This window comes from Lathyrus oleraceus, chromosome 5, assembly GCF_024323335.1.
Source record: "Lathyrus oleraceus cultivar Zhongwan6 chromosome 5, CAAS_Psat_ZW6_1.0, whole genome shotgun sequence".
Classification (NCBI taxonomy): Eukaryota; Viridiplantae; Streptophyta; class Magnoliopsida; order Fabales; family Fabaceae; genus Lathyrus; species Lathyrus oleraceus.
The window spans coordinates 316,030,400-316,043,430 of NC_066583.1; positions in this window are offsets into that span (position 1 = coordinate 316,030,400).

Genomic DNA, 13,031 nt, shown 5'->3' on the forward strand with positions numbered 1-13,031 from the left:
ATGTGTAGTGTATAATATGAATGGATGTATTCCAATGTTATACGTGTGTTGTGTTGGCATTGAGCATGAGTATGAATTGTGTTGATATTGAGTATGATATTTGAGTTGATGTGCCGTTACTGAATGTGTGATACGATTAGGGTGATTAATGTGTTAAATTACTTAACATGACATTATATTCTATAATGCTTATTATATCGATTGAGGAACTCACCCTTACAACTATTTTTCAGGTAACGAGCAGTGATTGAGTAGAAGCTAATGCTTGGAGTCTAGTGTAGTCTCCTTAGTGGGTCATGCTCTGATAGATGTAACATCGGGAGGGAACATTTTAATTGTGTTGTTGATGATTGTTGAACCAGTTTACATGTAGTATGTTGCATGTTTTGAATGATCGATTTGATCTCTATCCGCTGCGTATTATGCAACTGTTTTATTTGATAAATAAATGAGCATGACAAGCTACTTTGATGAATAGTGTGAAATATTGTGTGACACCCTTAATTGCATGATTACTCTGATTTATATGTTGTTATTTTAATTAAATATTTGGGGTATTTAGAAGGGTGTTACATTAGTGGTATCAGAGCATAGTCGGTCGAGTCGAGTCGTAATTATTCTGTTTTCCCTGTACGGGATAGGTGTTGTGTAACCCTATCAGTACTCATTGTTTTAGATTGTTGGGTTTTCAGAATAGAGATGGTTGGAAGAGGTAGAGACGATGCTACGATTGCTGAGGCTCTGGGTATGCTAGCTGGAGTACTTGGAGGGAACCCGAATGTTGTGGGAATGGGGGCTGCTCGTCAACTGAGTGAGTTCCAGAAGAACAATCCTCCAATGTTCAAGGGAGCATGCGATCCAGATGGCGCTCAGAAGTGGTTGAAGGAGATCGAGAGAATCTTCCGAGTGACTGAGTGTGCCGATAACCAGAAGGTCAGGTTCGGTACGCATATGCTGTCAGAGGAAGCAGATGATTGGTGGGTTGCTACCCGCACTGAGTTGGAATCTGCTGGGAATGCTGAGATCACTTGGGCTGTGTTCAGAGAGAGATTCCTGAGGAAGTACTTTCCAGAGGATGTCAGAGGAAAGAAAGAGATAGAGTTCTTAGAATTGAAGCAGGGTAACAGGTCTGTTACTGAGTATGCTGCTAAGTTCACAGAGCTGTCAAAGTATTACACTCCCTATGATGAGGCTACTGGGGAATTTTCGAAATGTGTGAAGTTTGAGAACGGGTTACGTCCCGAGATTAAGCAGGCCATTGGGTATCAGCGGATTAGAGTGTTTTCTGATTTGGTTGACTGTTGCAGGATTTTTGAACAGGATACCAAGGCCAGAGCGGAAAGCTATCAGCAGAGGGTTGATAGGAGAGGCAAGAATCAGAATGATCGTGGGAAACCGTATGCAGCTGGCAAAGGTTTCCAGAGACAGAGTGGGATGAAGAGGCCTAGTGGGGGAGACTCCAGTGCCCCTGCTAAGTGTTACAGATGTGGTCAGGCTGGACATCGTTTCCATGAGTGTACCAGTGTTGAGAAGAAGTGTTTCAAATGTGGCAAAGGTGGTCATTTGGCTGCAGAGTGCCGGTTGAAGACTATGACTTGTTTCAACTGTGGAGAGGTGGGTCATATTAGCCCACAGTGTCCTAAGCCGAAGAAAGAGAACCAGTCGGGAGGCAAGGTCTTTGCTTTATCGGGTTCTGATACTTCTGCAGATGATCGTTTGATCAGAGGTACGTGTTATATTAATGGCTTTCCTCTTGTAGCTATTATCGACACAGGTGCTACTCATTCCTTTATATCGTTGGATTGTGCTGTGAAACTTAAGTTAGAGATATCTGAGATGCTTGGGAGTATGGTGATTGATACTCCTGCGAGGGGTTCAGTGACTACTACTTCAGTTTGTTTGAATTGTCCTTTGAGTATTTTTGGTAGAGACTTTGGGATGGACCTAGTGTGTCTTCCACTAGTGCAGATTGACGTTATCTTGGGTATGAACTGGTTGGTGTTTAACCGAGTGTATATCAACTGTTTTGATAAGACTGTGATTTTTCCTGAGATTGAGGAAGGAAAGAGTTTGTTTCTATCAGCAAGGCAGGTGAATGAGGAAGTAGCAGGTGGGGCAGAGTTGTTTATGATGTTAGCGACTTTGGAGGCTAAAGATAAACTGGTGATTGGCGATCTAGCCGTGGTGTGTGATTTTCCTGATGTGTTTCCTGGAGAAGTGAATGAATTGCCGCCAGAGCGTGAAGTTGAGTTCTCGATTGATTTGGTACCTGGTACTAGACCGATATCGATGGCTCCGTACCGTATGTCTGCTGTTGAGTTAGCTGAATTGAAGAGTCAGCTGGAAGATCTGTTGGATAAGAAATTTATTCGTCCGAGTGTGTCACCGTGGGGTGCACCAGTGTTATTGGTTAAGAAGAAAGAAGGTACTATGAGGTTGTGTGTGGACTACAGGCAACTGAATAAAGTGACGATCAAGAATCGGTATCCTTTGCCGAGGATTGATGATCTGATGGATCAGTTGGTGGGTGCGAGTGTGTTCAGCAAGATAGATTTGAGATCTGGGTATCATCAGATACGTGTGAAAACTGAGGATATTCAGAAGACTGCTTTCAGAACAAGGTATGGACATTATGAGTATTCTGTAATGCCTTTTGGTGTGACTAATGCGCCTGGAGTGTTTATGGAGTATATGAATAGGATTTTCCATCCGTACCTAGACAAGTTTGTTGTGGTGTTTATTGATGACATTTTGGTGTATTCGAAATCTGAAGCAGAGCATGCTGAGCATTTGAGAGTGGTTTTAGAAGTTCTACGAGAAAAGAAGTTATTTGCTAAACTGTCCAAGTGTGAATTTTGGTTAGAAGAGGTTAGTTTTCTTGGTCATGTGATTTCAAGAGGTGGTGTTGCTGTTGATCCTTCTAAGATAGAAGCGGTATCTAAGTGGGAAGCTCCGAAGTCAGTTTCTGAGATAAGGAGTTTTCTTGGTTTGGCTGGTTATTATAGGAAGTTCATTGAGGGATTTTCTAAGTTGGCGTTACCGTTGACGATGTTGACTAGAAAGGGGCAAGCGTTTGTTTGGGACTCAAAGTGTGAAGAAGGTTTCCAAGAGTTAAAGAGAAGGCTAACTACTGCTCCTATTCTGATATTACCGAGTTCGTCGGAATCATTTGAAGTTTACTGTGATGCTTCATTGTTGGGTTTGGGTGGTGTGTTGATGCAGAATAAGCAGGTTATAGCTTATGCTTCGAGACAACTGAGGGTTCATGAGAGGAACTATCCGACACACGATTTAGAGTTGGCAGCTGTGGTATTTGTTCTGAAGTTATGGAGGCATTACTTGTATGGATCAAGATTTGAGGTTTTCAGTGACCATAAAAGTTTAAAGTATTTGTTTGATCAGAAAGAGCTGAATATGAGACAGAGGAGATGGTTGGAGTTTCTGAAGGATTATGACTTTGGTTTGAATTACCATCCGGGTAAAGCAAACGTAGTGGCTGATGCATTGAGTCGGAAATCATTACATATGTCTATGTTAATGGTTAAGGAATTGGATTTAATTGAGCAGTTTAGAGACTTGAGTTTGGTGTGTGAGAGTACTCACCATAGTGTTAAATTGGGAATGTTGAAATTAACGAGTGGTATTCTGGATGAGATTAGAGAGGGTCAGAAATCCGATGTGCTTTTGGTTGATAAGTTGACTTTAGTGAATCAAGGTCAAGGTGGTGAATTCAGAGTTGATGAGAATGGTATTTTGAAATTTGGGAATCGGGTGTGTATTCCGGATGTTACCGAACTTAAGAAGAGTATTCTTGAGGAAGGACATCGTAGTGGCCTGAGTATTCATCCTGGGGCTACGAAGATGTATCATGATTTGAAAAAGTTATTTTGGTGGCCGGGAATGAAAAGAGAAATTGTGAGTTTTGTTTATTCCTGTTTGACTTGTCAGAAGTCAAAAATTGAGCATCAGAAGCCGTCTGGGCTAATGCAACCGTTGACTATTCCAGAGTGGAAGTGGGATAGTATCAGTATGGATTTTGTGTCTGGTTTGCCGAGGACAAATAAGAATTGTGAAGCTATTTGGGTGATTGTTGACAGATTGACAAAGTCGGCTCATTTCATTCCGATCAGAATGGATTACCCGTTAGAGAGATTGGCTGAGCTGTATATTGAGAAGATTGTAAGTTTGCATGGTATTCCGTCGAGTATTGTTTCGGACAGAGATCCTAGATTTACATCGAAGTTTTGGGAAGGTTTGCAGAAGGCTTTGGGAACTAAGCTGAGATTGAGTTCTGCATATCATCCGCAGACTGATGGTCAGACTGAGAGGACGATTCAGTCACTGGAGGATCTTTTGAGGGCTTGTGTTTTGGAAAAGGGAGGTGCTTGGGATTGTTATTTGCCTTTAATTGAGTTTACCTACAACAATAGTTTTCATTCGAGCATTGGTATGGCACCGTTTGAAGCTTTGTATGGTAGGAGATGTTGGACACCTTTATGTTGGTATGAGTCCGGTGAGAGTGCTGTGGTTGGACCGGAGATTGTTCAACAGACCACGGAAAAGATTAAGATGATTCAGGAGAAGATGAGAATTGCTCAGAGTCGTCAGAAGAGTTATCACGACAAGAGGAGGAAGTCACTTGAGTTCCAAGAGGGAGATCATGTGTTTCTTCGTGTCACTCCGATAACTGGGGTTGGTCGAGCTTTGAAGTCGAAGAAGTTGACACCTCGATTTATTGGTCCTTATCAGATTTTGGAGAGGATAGGGGAGGTAGCCTATCGTATCGCTTTACCGCCGTCGCTTGCGAATTTGCATGAGGTTTTTCATGTGTCTCAGTTGAGGAGGTACATTCATGATCCGTCGCATGTAGTCCAAATAGATGATGTACAGGTGAGAGATACCCTGACTGTTGAAACATCACCTATGAGGATCGAGGATCGAGAGTTGAAGCAGTTGCGGGGTAAAGAGATTGCCTTGGTGAAGGTAGCTTGGGGAGGACCAGCAGGTGGCAATGTGACTTGGGAACTGGAGAGTCAGATGAAGGAGTCTTATCCGGAGTTATTCGCTTGAGGTATGTTTTCGAGGACGAAAACTCTTTTAGTGGGGGAGAGTTGTAACACCCCAATAAAAATAAGATAATTATTTGATTTAAATTAATATTATATTTATTAATTTAGTTAAATAATTGGAATTATTGGATTATTATTATTATTATTTTGGAATAATAATTATTGGAAAATATATAAGTGTGAAGTAAGGAAAAAGAATCCCATTTTTGGTAAACAGAGTTTTCACGTGAAAACAGAGAAGCGGCTGAAAAGTGGAGAAAGGGCAAAGAGGAAGAGCAAGGGCAAAGGTTGGAGAAGAGAAAAGCTTGGAGCTTAGAGATTGCCGGATTAACTCAGGTAAGGGGGGTTTATCGTCGTTTAATGGGTATTATGGGTTAGCATGTAATGGGTAGTGATAAGCCGTTGAATTGACCCTAATTGGGATTATGAATGCTGGAAAATTATGTTGGATAAAACTGTGTTTAGGCTGTAATTGAATCTGTGTTTGGGTTAGTTGTGAATTTCCGAACGTATAGCTTTTTACGGAATTGGAATCGGAGGTCCGGAAGTCCTCCAACGGCGGAAAATGCGGAAAATTCTGCATTCTGCCTTGTGTTAGCGCAGGAACAGCTTCTGTCTTGCGTTAACCGGTTAACCCAGGGTGTTAACCGGTTAACACTGTTATGTATTCTGAATAATTGCTGTTTTGTCTGCGTTAACCGGTTAACCCAGGGTGTTAACCGGTTAACACTGTTGTGATTGCTGAGATATTGCTGTTTGTGCTGCGTTAACCGGTTAACCCAGGGCGTTAACCGGTTAACACTGTTAAATCTTGGGCAGGAAGCGTGTTTGTGCTGCGTTAACCGGTTAACCCAGAGCGTTAACCGGTTAACACTGTTGCAGAGTGGAAAAATTGTTAATTAAAATGTTGTGTGCCTAATTGATGGTTGCCTATATCGGTGTGTGATATAGTAGGGATTAATTCCCGCTGTTTTGAGCAGTATAGGTATTAGTAGAGTGTGCTAATACTGTGTTTAATTATTTGACATGATATGATGTGTTGATACATGTGTTGATACTGTATGATGGTATGCATAACGTGGTGAATGTGTATGTTATGCATGTGTTGTGAATGGACTGTTTTATGGCTTAGAGAGTGAGCATCGGTCCATTTCAGATTATTGTTGTGATGTTGCATTTCTAGGTGATTAGCGTGCATAATGTGGCCTTTATGGTGGTAGCTAATTCCCATGGTGAGGAATTAGTGATGTTAGTCATTTGGACTGTTTTTGATGTTTGCATGCTAGGTGAATTAGCGTGCATAGCATGGCCCTTGGGGTGGTAGCTAATTCCCATGGTGAGGAATTAGTGATGTGAGTCACTAGGTCTCAAATGAGTGGGACTAGTGAGCTTGGTAGCCGTACCCGGATTTGGTCGGTGAAGTTGAACTATATGTTCACGAATAGTCGGTACCGCATGCATGGAGTCTCATTGCATAATATATGTGTAGTGTATAATATGAATGGATGTATTCCAATGTTATACGTGTGTTGTGTTGGCATTGAGCATGAGTATGAATTGTGTTGATATTGAGTATGATATTTGAGTTGATGTGCCGTTACTGAATGTGTGATACGATTAGGGTGATTAATGTGTTAAATTACTTAACATGACATTATATTCTATAATGCTTATTATATCGATTGAGGAACTCACCCTTACAACTATTTTTCAGGTAACGAGCAGTGATTGAGTAGAAGCTAATGCTTGGAGTCTAGTGTAGTCTCCTTAGTGGGTCATGCTCTGATAGATGTAACATCGGGAGGGAACATTTTAATTGTGTTGTTGATGATTGTTGAACCAGTTTACATGTAGTATGTTGCATGTTTTGAATGATCGATTTGATCTCTATCCGCTGCGTATTATGCAACTGTTTTATTTGATAAATAAATGAGCATGACAAGCTACTTTGATGAATAGTGTGAAATATTGTGTGACACCCTTAATTGCATGATTACTCTGATTTATATGTTGTTATTTTAATTAAATATTTGGGGTATTTAGAAGGGTGTTACATAACATCCCTATCTTTTGTGACAATATTGCTGATATATGTTTAAGTAAGAATTCAATTTTACATTTCAGAGTAAAGCACATAGAAATTAAACATCACTTTATCATACACTATATTTAGAAAGGGGTAATAGTTTTAAAATTCATAGATACATACCATCAATGGGATGAGATCTTCACAAAACCCTTAGCTGGAGATAGATTTATTTTCATTGTGAAACACTTAAATGTGGAAGATTGCCCATAATGAATTTGAACTTGTGTTTCTTCTCTCTAATGCTAAAATAGGCTATGACTTAACCATCTATTGTTTATCTGGTTCTGGTTCTGATACTTCTACAAGTTAGATGTTATCTGGGCTAGAATCCCTCTAAGTCAGAAATCTCTTGGTATTCTTGAATCTAAAAACATCAACACATGGTATCTCAAATGTATGGCTCTGGATCTTCTAGATATCTGTCTAGCTCAGAACTCAAGAGCCAAACTGTTGAGATCCCCTCGAGCAGTGTGCATATTTTTGGGTTTAGACAACCATCATTAGCTGCATTTAATTCTCCCCACGCTTGTCAACTCAGATTTCAGCACTATTAATTTTTTTTGTCCCCTATTGATTATAACACTGTCGTTTTTCATGTGTTTGGGTTATGTATATATATTACCACAATTCCCACTTCCACACTTTTCACTCCCACAACCTACACAAACCCCTTGCTCTCACTCTCTCTGCAACTCAACAGTCTTTATCTTCATAGCAACCTCATCTTCATCTTCTTCATCAACTGCAAATGGATCCTCAACAACAACAAGTCTTTAAATACTCTCAACAAATGAATGTTGCTGAGCAAACACTGGAAGCTCCACAACAGTTTACAACTCTTGTTGCTACGCACTCAACATCTTCATACCAAGAACCACACGTTCTTGATCGCCCCTCACACATATACCTCGCAACTCCTTTTGAAAAACTGTAAGTTTTATATGAACTATTGGTTGATTTTGACAACCTAAAGAGAAATTGAATAGACCTCACTAAGGAACTGGAAAACCAAGGATGGGGAAACTACTTTCAACGGCTGTATGGTCCAGTTTACACCTTCCTGGTGAAGTAATTCTGGAGGTTCGCGAACTGCGACGATCATTGCATTATGTCCTATGTTCTAGGGGTAAAGACTGTAATCATAGAGAGGTCTATTGTAAAGCTGCTGAACGTGGAAACACTAGGAGGCAGAAGAATCTACAACATCAATCCTATGGCAAAGTATATATCCCAGGAAATCATCCCTTCTATCTTCGCTCAGAACCCAGAAAAGAAAACTTCAAAGAGTAAGGAACTTCACCAACATCTGAGAGTTTGGTTGAAGATAATCCTGGGAATCATCCCCCACCGACCAGCGTCATGTTCATCTGACTACATTAATATAGGTCAGAATGAATGTAGAGAAAAAAAAGAAAGGGGGACTTGAATTGTTTTCACTGGAACTAAAAACTTTGCAATGCTACACACACAAAAGTAATAACAAACAACATAGAAGTTTATCCTAATTTACTTGAAAGTCAAAGCTTCTCCATTCCACCCGGCCAAGGTGATTTCTCCTTCAATAAGGACTTAATCCAATAATTTTGAAAGATTACAACAACCGTCTAAGAGTTCAACAATCTCTTAGCCCTCTCAAGTCTACATGCTTCACAAGTCACTTGAGGGAATACAACAACTATTAAGATTTACAAGAGTTTGTTTGGTGCTTATAGATAAGCAAGATAAACACGATTACAAGCAGATGATCAATGATCACACTATGAGCAGCAACTCGTATGTGGTGACTGAAAATATACAATGAAAAGAATTTTATCACGTGATTCAAAGTGTATGTTGGTTCTAAGTGTTGGCAGCAATTTTGGTAAAACAAAGAGTGTTCACAAGATGTTGTGTGTGATGTCTTAACATAAGATATCATGTGTACTTGCTGGAGTTCAAGAACATGACTATGCAGGATTATTTCAGAATGTCATACACGATGTCATGACATCTGATATTATGTACCTGCTGGAAATTATAAAAGGAATTATGGAATTATGCATGATTGTTCCAGGATGTCAGACCCGATGTCATGACATCCTGTACACAGAACATTCAGGGTGAATGTCTGGTGTTATGTGATTGTGCATTTAATTGCAATATATGTATGATTGAAGATCTGATTTGCAGGCGCATTCAATCATTGATTACAACCTGATTTACTTATTTTCCAAGGAGATCTATCCAGCTGTTATGAGAAGATATAATTGGAAAATAGTTTTAGGGTTTTCAAGATGTCCAAGCCTAGCTGAATGCTTCTATAAATAGGACTTGGAAAACCTGATTTGAAACATAACCAATACTGAGCGAAATATAGAGAGAGAGCTAGGGTTTGTGTCTTGTTTAGTCGTGAGACTTGTAATCCATTCAAGTCATCCTTTGATGATTGAATTGGTCTGATTTGTGGTTGTAGTTTGTCACTCTAAAGCTTGTAAGCTAGAGTGTGTGTCTACTTGATCAAAGCTGTGAAGCAAGATCAAGTGTGTGTCTACTTGATCAAAGTTGTTAAGCATGATCAAGTGTGTGTCTACTTGATTGAAACTGTAAAGTAAAATCAAGTGCGTGTTATTGAAAAGTGTTTTCTTTTCTCAAGGGATTGTTGTTTAAAATCACAGGTGTGATTGTAGGAAAGTGAGTGGGTTCTCATATCTAAGAGTGCTTAGGTAGAAATTGCACGGGTAGAGATTAGGTGAGAAAGACTGTAACTTGTTGAAGTGTACGGAGAGTCTTTAAACTGATTCTATTTTAGTGGATTTCCTTCCTGGCTTGGTAGCCCTCAGATGTAGGTGAGTTGGACCGAACTGGGTTAACAATTGCTTGTGTCTCTTGCATTACTACTCTTTATCTTTGTCCTGTTTGCATAACTCAGATATTAGTGTCATGACATTACCTTCGACATCTCATATCTGATACCAGAATTTCAATTGGTATCAGAGCAGGCATCCCGCTCTGGTTCTGGGTGAGATCTACGGACAATACTTTCTGGTACAATGGAGAGAGATGGAGGATCTGTTCACAGGCCACCAATTTTGGATGGATCTAAATATGACTATTGGAAACCTCGAATGATAGCTTTCCTAAAATCTCTTGATAACAAGGCTTGGAAGGTTGTGTTAACAGGCTGGGTACATCCTGTAATTACCAAAGAAGGAGAAGCCACAACTGATAAGAAACCTGAAGAACAATGGTCCAAGGAGGAGGATGATCTAGCCCTTGGAAATTCTAAAGCATTGAATGCAATATTCAATGGAGTAGACAAGAATATTTTCAGGTTGGTAAACAACTGTGAAGTGGCTAAAGATGCTTGGGACATTCTCAAGACCACTCATGAAGGCACCTCTAGAGTAAAGATGTCTAGACTACAACTGCTCACCTCCGAGTTTGAAAATTTAAGGATGAAAGAAGATGAAAATATTCATGAATTTCATATGAGTATCCTTGAAATTGCTAATGCCTCAAGAGCCCTGGGAAAGAAGATGTCAGATGAAAAGTTGGTAAGAAAAATACCCAGGTCACTCCCTAAGTAATTTGCTATGAAGGTGACTGCCATAGAAGAGTCTCAAGACATCTCCAACATGAGAGTTGATGAGCTAATTTGTTCCCTCCAAACATTTGAGATGGGATTGAATGATGGTTCTGAAAAGAAAACCAAAAGCATGGCCTTCATGTCAAACACAGAAGAGGAAAATAGTCAGGATGTTGATGAAGATTTGGCCAATGAAGTAGCAATGCTGGGAAGACAGTTCAACGGGCTATTGAAAAAGATGGATGTAAGATCCAAGGCTAATGTCAAGAACATCTCATCTGACATCAGTAAATCCAACAATACTGGAAGAAGAGCAAAGTCAGATGATAAGCCCAAAGAAGGAAAAGAAGTACAACTCTATGAATGTGATGGGTATGGACACATTAGAACTGAATATGGAACCTACCTCAAGAAGCAGAAGATGAGTCTTGCTGCCACTTGGTCTGATGAGAGTAAAACAGAAGAATCTGCAAATCTGGTAACTGCCCTGACTGGAAGATGGAGTTCTGATGAAGACTCAAGTGATGATGAAGTAACCTTTGAAGAGTTGGCCACTACCTACAGAAAGCTGTGTCACAAAAGTGTAGAGTTGTGTAAACAGGTTGAAAGTCAGAAGAAGGAAATAACTCAACTTGAGAATGAGAAGGTAGAACATTTGGAAACCATCTCCAAATTAAAAACAGAAGCAGTGGTTCTAAATGCCAAGCTAGATGAATGTCAACAAGTTGAAAGCTAGAAGATAATACAGCTGGAGAATGAGAAGGCAGACCATGTGGAAATCATCTCCAAGTTAAAAACTGAAGCTATGTTCTTGAATTCAAAACTAAAAGAGATGGCCAAGTATGTAAGAATGTTAAATAATGGATCTGACTCCCTAGACAAGATTCTCCAAACTGGACAAATAACATAAGACAAATCTGGTATTGGGTATAATGAATCTAAGCCTGAGTGCAGTTACATTGGTTGCAAACCTCAAGCTAAACCAAAATGCAGCCATAGTAAAAGCAAACCTGTGATGTCACATCATATGTCACAACATCAGAAGAGAAGATAGAAGAAAGGGAAATACCAAAGATGGAGATGCCATTACTGTGGGAAATTTGGTCACCTGAAGCCCTTCTGCTATAAGTTGTATGGTTATCCTAGCCCTGCTCATCATCAGACTCACTATCAACCCACACCCAAACAACACAGGCTTGTCAACAAGAAGCAATGGGTTCCTAAGACTAATGTTACAAGTCTAATAGCTCACATTCCCCTCAGAGTCTCAGCCAAAGAAGAGTGGTATTTTGATAGTGGATGTTCCAGACACATGACTGGAAACAAAGACCTGATAACTGGTCTTCATCCTCATGCCATAAGCAATGTAACCTTTGGTGATGGAGCAAAGGGTGAAATCAAGGGGATATGCAAGCTTGATTGTCCTGGAGTGCCTAAACTTGACAAGGACCTACTGGTTAAGGGCTTGACTGCAAATCTCATAAGCATCAATCAATCATGTGATCAAGGTCTGAATGTTAACTTCTCTAAAACTGAATGTCTGATTACTAACAAAGACGGTGAAGTGATTATGAAAGGAATCAGGACCAAAGACAACTGTTACACGTGGAACTCTCAAATTGATTATTCCTCAAAGTGTGCCTATGCCAAAGGAATGAAGATGAGTATATCTGCTAGAGGGACTCTCAAGAGTGATGAAAGACAAGTCTGTGGGAAATGTCAGACAAGGATGTCACACTAGGAGCTCAGACTTAACATTAATTCCAAAGGAGAAAAGCTCATGATGGCTCAAATAGATAGGAGGTTGGATCAGATGGGTGAACATGTTTCTAGTCATATGCAGTCTGAAGTTGGAAAGAGCTTTGTTGGACTTGGGCTACAAGTCAAGCAGATAGAAGGGCCTATGTATCTATCTCAAAGCAAAAGTGCCAAGAGCAATGTTGAGAAGATTGAGATGGAGAGTGAAAGGACACCTGCTCCTACATATTTGAGAGATGAAAATGGTGTTTATGCTGAAGATATAGAAAATGGAAGCAGTTGTTCTCAACAGGGTTGGTTGAAACTACTGATGATTGCATACAATGTCACACACGATGTCATGACATTGTATTATGACAACCTTAATGCTACAACTATGTCCAAAAGTTCTATTCAACACAGTTGGATCAAGCACATTATTTGCTGTCATCACTCCATTAGAAAATTTGTGGAAGACAAATTCATAGCTCTAAAGCATGAAATACAATTAGCTGACAAGGTTGTAAGGGATTTGGATGATAATCAATTTAAATATGTAAGAGAGAAATTA